Source organism: Chelonoidis abingdonii, chromosome 15 (assembly GCF_003597395.2).
Source record: "Chelonoidis abingdonii isolate Lonesome George chromosome 15, CheloAbing_2.0, whole genome shotgun sequence".
In the NCBI taxonomy this organism is placed as follows: Eukaryota; Metazoa; Chordata; order Testudines; family Testudinidae; genus Chelonoidis; species Chelonoidis abingdonii.
In genome coordinates this window covers 30,858,953-30,864,952 of record NC_133783.1, presented here as the reverse complement: position 1 = coordinate 30,864,952, position 6,000 = coordinate 30,858,953, and the positions used below count along the sequence as shown (strand labels likewise).

At 42.3% G+C, this 6,000-nt stretch overlaps 1 protein-coding gene and 1 long non-coding RNA gene across 3 annotated transcripts in view; one reads left to right on the top strand and one right to left on the bottom strand.

Moving 5' to 3' along the window:
* PTEN (phosphatase and tensin homolog) overlaps positions 1 to 6,000 on the bottom strand; it is a 105,813-nt gene that overhangs the window by 37,175 nt on the left and 62,638 nt on the right. The gene's annotated exons all lie outside the window — the stretch shown is intronic.
* LOC142047814 (uncharacterized) overlaps positions 1 to 6,000 on the top strand; it is a 498,924-nt gene that overhangs the window by 466,255 nt on the left and 26,669 nt on the right. The gene's annotated exons all lie outside the window — the stretch shown is intronic.

Here is a 6,000-nt window from a genome sequence, read left to right as displayed (position 1 = left end):
CCTTGGGATTTGTTTAGCCTGGGGCTAACATACCTGTTTCTCAGTACTTTAATGTAGCCATCTGGCCTTGCCCCATCACAGTGCGTGAAAAGGAATTCTGAGCCCCTGGAGGATACATAGTATTTCCGGTGTGCCCTTTTGTAGGTAGGGGGTATGGTGGCTGGGGTTTGCCAGATATTCATGGCAGGGTCCATAATGACTCCATTAATAGTTAAGGCGATCTTGGAGGAGGACAAAGGCTGTAATATGTCGGTTAGCTCACGCTGAGTCCCCAACACCCCCACCAGAGTGATCTTGAGCTCATTCGCCACTCTTTTGAAGAGGTCCTGAAAATGAGTAAAATCATCTGCTTTTGCTGGGGGTGGGGACATTATAGTCTCTTCTGGTGAGGCAGATGAATTATTACTATTTGGGGAGGCTTCAGGTGCCTCCTCGTTTGCGTGCACTGTTGCAGGTTGCTCCTGTCTGTCCGTTGCAGAAGCGTGAACAGGTACAGGAGAAGATCTAATGTCGTCTCTGCATGGGCTGTACTGGCTACTGTAGTGCCTGCTGTAGCTCCATGGGTTCTAATAATGCCCATTGTCTGGGGAAGGGCATGGGTGGTTCCATCCACAGGTGTTCATACCAGGGTGGTAAGTCCCTCGAAAATGAGGGCCTTTGTCTCCACGGTCCCATGCTAGTAGGAATGTGAAGAGGGGAGGAATGGTATGGGGAATAAACTCCTTCCATTTCGTCACCCTCTTCACTAGAAAAGTGAGAGGGAATAGAGGATAGCTGTCAGTGCCATGCCAATGGTCCCGGTAAGAGATTGGTACCAAATAATGGGGAATCTGGAGTTGGCGAGACTAGCAAATCGCTGGAATGAATAAATTGTGATGCCGAGGTAGAAGGAGCCAGAATATATAGCGCTGGGTGTGACGGTGGTGCTATAGGGTCAGCCAGTGCTGACTGGTGCAGCACTTTATTTGGAGTCATAGGTAGGAGAGTTGTTGGTACTGGGACAGCAACTTTACTTGTGTGTGGCACAGGAAGGCTCAGCTGAGAAAGCATAGAATCCTTTGAGGTACTGTGTGGTGCCGTACTAGAAGAGGCACTGGAGTGGTGCCAACAGCAGCTGGGGTATGGATGGTGCCAGAGGTGCCCGGAGTGTTGTATATGCTGAGCCGCGGAGTGGTTGGCACCAACACCACAGACCTGGTTGAAGACTGTTTGGATGACAGCTGGTCTCTGAGAGGTGATGAAGCTGGCTATTTTTTGTTTTCTTGTCCTTAATGGACTTAGGAGGGATCTATCTCAAATAGGACTCCTGACCTGGGTCAGAGGCAGGTCTGAGGGACTTCTCCATTAGAATTAACTTGAGTCTCAGGTCTCTGCCTTTTTGTGCCCTAGACCTCAGTTTACTGCAGTGAGTACATTTCTGGGGACAGAACTCCCCCAAACAGTGAACACATTGAGAATGGCCATCAGAAATAAGGATGGCATCTCTGTATGTAGTGCATCTCTTAAAATATGGCAAGCCAGGAATAGTATAAACTCTCTAATGGACAGAAAAAAACCTGTGAAAGAATTTTTTATTTTTTTAAAGGGGGAAATGAAACTTATCTGACTAAAAAACTAGCTGAACTGTATAAATTAATTATCTAAAGTGAGAAATAAGCGAGCAAGACTGCTGAGCTTTGTCTCAGACCACGGACCGTAGAGAAGGAACTGAGGAGCTTGGGCCTAGTGCACATTATTGAGGCGCATTTGGCGGGTGAGGCAAGCACCTGCTGTAAAACTCTCCGAGCAAAGGCATAGAGGCGCACCAACGCCTGGAGTTGAGCACCTACAGGGACAAGACGAAGACGAAGACCTAGAAATGCTAGTTAATAAATACTATGACAGCTGGCATCACAGACTTGGTGGGATAATACATATGACTGGAATATTGGTATAGAAGGGTACAGACAGATAAGGAAGGACAGGAAGAGAAAAAAAAGGGAGGTGGTGGTGCCTAGTATATAAAAAATTGCATACAGTTGGACTGAGGCTGAGATGGAAATAAGAGACAGACTTGTTAAAAATCTCTGGGTAAGGACAAGAGAGGTAAAAAAAACAAGGGTGATGTCATGGTAGGGGTCTACTCCCAGACTTCCTAACAAGAAAGAGGAGGTAGATGAGGCTCTTTACAAGCTAACAAAATCATCCAAAGCACAGGATGATGTTCCCCATCACCATCAATTACCCAGACATCTATTGGGGGTGGGGTTTGAAACCAGGCAGGGCACAGATCATCAGACCAGTCTTGGAATGTATTGGAGACCATTTTTTATTCAGATGGTGAAGAAAGCCAATAGGGAAGAGGCTGTTTCAGATTTGATTTTGACTAATAGGGAAGAACTAGTTGAGAATTTGAAAGTGGAAGGCAGCTTAGGTGAAAGTAATCATGAAATTGTGAGTTCATGATTCTAAGGAATGGTAGGAGGGAAAACAGCACAATAAAGAAAATGGATTTCAATAAGGCAGACTTTAGCAAACTAGGGAGTGTGTAGGTAAGATCCCTTCAGAAGCAAGCCTAAGAGGAAAAACAGTTCAAGAGAGTTGGCAGTTTTTCCGAAGAGACATTAAGGGCACAAGAGCAAAACTATCTCACTGCATAGGAAAGATAGGAAGTATGGAACCACTGGGGCTTAACCAGGAGATCTTCAATTATATGAAACTCAAAAATTAAGAATTCTACAAAATGTGGAAACTAGGTCAAATTACAAAGGATGAATATAAACAAACAACACGAGTATGTAGGAACAAAATTAAAAATGCCAGGGCACAAAATGAGATTAAACTAGCTAGAGACATAAAGGGAACCAGAAAACATTCTACAAATATATTAGAAGCAAGAGGAAGACTAAGGACAGGATAGGCCTATTACTCAAATGGGGGAAGGGGGTGATGACAAAGAGAATAACAAAACATGTAGAAATGGCAAAAGTGCTAAATGACCTTTTTGTTTCAGTTTTCACCAAAAAGTTTAATAGCAGCTGGACATCTAACCTAATGAATGCCATTGAAAATGAGGTAGGACCAGAGGCTAAAATAGGGAAAGAAGTTAAAAATTACTTAAGACAAGCTAGATGTTTTCAAGTCACCAGAACCTGATGAAATACATTCTAGAATACTCAAGGAGCTGACTGAGGATATATCTGAGCCAGTCGCAATTATCTTCTAAAAGTCATGGAAGATGGGTGAGATTCCAGAAGATTAGAAAAGGGAAAATATAGTGCCAATCTATAAAAAGGGGAATAAGGACAACCCAGGGAATTAGACCAGTCAGCTTAACTTCGTACCCAGAAAGGTAACGGAGCAATCAATTTGCAGACATCTAGAAGACATGATGATAAGTAACAGTCAGCATGGATTTAATCAAGAACAAATCATGTTAAACCAACCTAATAAGCTCTCTTTGACTGGGTGACAAGTCTTGTGGATAAGTAAAAGTGGTAGATGTGGTATATATTGACTTTAATAAGGCTTTGGATACTGTCTCAATGAAATTCTCATAAACAAACTAGGGAAATACAACCTAGATAGAGCTACTAGGAGCTACTATAAGGTGAGTGCATAACTGGTTGAAAAATAGTTCCCAGAGTGTAGTTATCAGTGGTTTCTTAGACAAGCTGGAAGGGCATATCAAGTGGAATTCCCACAGGGATCAGTTCTGTGTATGGTACTGTTCAATGCCTTCATCAATGATTTAATTATGGCATAGAGAGTACACTTATAGAGTTTGCAGATATCAAGCTGGGAGGTGTTGCAAGTTACGTTGGAGGACAGGATTAAAATTCAAAATGATCTGGACAAACTGAAGGAACGGTCAGAAGAAAATCGGGTGAAATTAAATAAGGACAAATGCAAAGTTCTTCACTTAGGAGGGAACTATCAGTTGCACACATACAAAATGGGAAAAGACTGCCTAGAAAGGAGTACTACTGGATCTGGGGGTCATAGTGGATCACAAGCTAAATATGAGTCAACCGTGTAACACTGTTGCAAAAAAAACCAAGCAACATTTTGAGATGTATTAGCAGGAGTGTTGTACGTAAGACATAAGAAGTAATTCTTCCTCTCTACTCTATGCAGATTAGGCCTCAACAGCAGTATTGTATCCCGTTCTGGAAGCCACACTTCAGGAAAGATATGGACAAACTGAAGAAAGTCCACAGAAGAGCAACAAAAATGATTAAAGGTCTAGAAAACATGACCTATGAGGGTAGATTTGAAAAAAACTGGGTTTGTTTATTAGCCTGGAGAAGAGAAGACTGAGGGGGCACACAAGAACAGTTTACAAGTAGAGAAAAGGTTGTAACAAGGAGGAGAGAGAAAAATTGTTCTCCTTAACCACTGAGGATAGGACGAGAAGCAATGGGCTTAAATTGCAACAAGGGCAATTTAGGGTAAAAACAACTTCCTAACTTTCACTAGTTAAGCACTGGAATAAACTGCCTAGTGGACACTGTGGGATCTGTCTCATTGGAGATTTTTAAAACCAGGTTAGACAAACACCTGTCAGGGATGGTCTAGATAATACTTAATCCTGCCATGAGTGCAGAGAACTGGACTAGAAGACCTCTCTAGGTCCCTTCCAGTTCTACGATTCTATGATTCTGGCATAGTCCTCAAAGAGTAGAATAAAGATTTAAAGGCATCCAAAAGTTCAAGAATTGCTCTGTTCTTGGGTGCTCTAAAGAAATACAACCATCGTGCTTAAGCATCAAGCTGCCTCCTCATCTCAGTTCATTTTATCATTTTATTTATTTATTTTGTCAGACTGGTTTTCAGCAAAGAACACATGTAATTATAGAAATTGTTAGTTTTCTTTCCATACAATACTATATCAATATGGAGACATAAGGACTAATAGTCTCGTACCTCTTATGACCGGTTAAAGTGGCTATCTGCGTAAGACAGTCTTAATTTGCTCCCTCTAATAAGTCAGCAGCCAATCTCTTCAGTTGCTCAACTGATGATTCCACAACCAAGAGCCTTTGAACGTGCCAACCTGTGTAGAGATCTAGATACTAAGAAATGTATAAAACCTAAATGCAATCCAACTCTCTCTCATACATAAAATGTTTGTGCAGCCTTAGAGCAATTCAAAGATACCTACCCTGAAAAGGACTGGAGCTGACATACATACATCAATTCCAGTCCTTTCCAGAATAGATGTATGAACTGCTGTAACACTACAGACAAAATTGGGAGAGAGGAGGGAGACTGATGATCTGAATTTGAAGACAGACCCCAATGTAGCTGGAAAATATTTTGACTAGGATGCAGAACTGAGAAAAAAATATTCTGAGGTCCCAAGGCACTAGAGATTACCATCAGCAAGCTGTAGCCACAGCTTGTGAACAAAGACCTGCCTTTGCCAGACGAGTCTTATGCAGGGCTGCCACTAAGTCTACTAGCAAGGAGTTAAAGGCCAGGAAAGCCTTCTACCGTTCTCAGATCAGGGAGTGACAGATTACTCTCACTGAAAGGCTGGTGTAGGGATTGAAAAGGTGATGCTCTCAATGAGGCAGGCTATAAAAGGATGCCGATGGCAGCTTCTGCCTTGGCCTATTACCCTGCAAGTTTCATCCCTACAGAACAGAAGCCAAGTAAAGTGGAAGCAGAAAGTTCTGCTGAATAGTTAAGGCAACCCAGATACATTACAGTGGCTCATAGCATTCCAGCCATAACAAGCACCTGAAGTAAAGGAGTAGCAGAATGCCTCAGAAGAATACAGAAGAATAAAGAAAATGGAGGAGCTGGACAGCTCATCCACTAAAGGAACCAAACTAGAATAGTCCTGTCTTTCAATTGGTTGAAGCTGCTGCCTGTATAGATGAATGGGAAAATGCACCATCGACCATCAACTTGATGTAATACGATGCAACACACACTTTGAAGATGAGGTCTGATATTCCTATGGCTAGCATAAACATTCAGAATCTTCTTGAACATAAGAGAAACAAGGAAGAG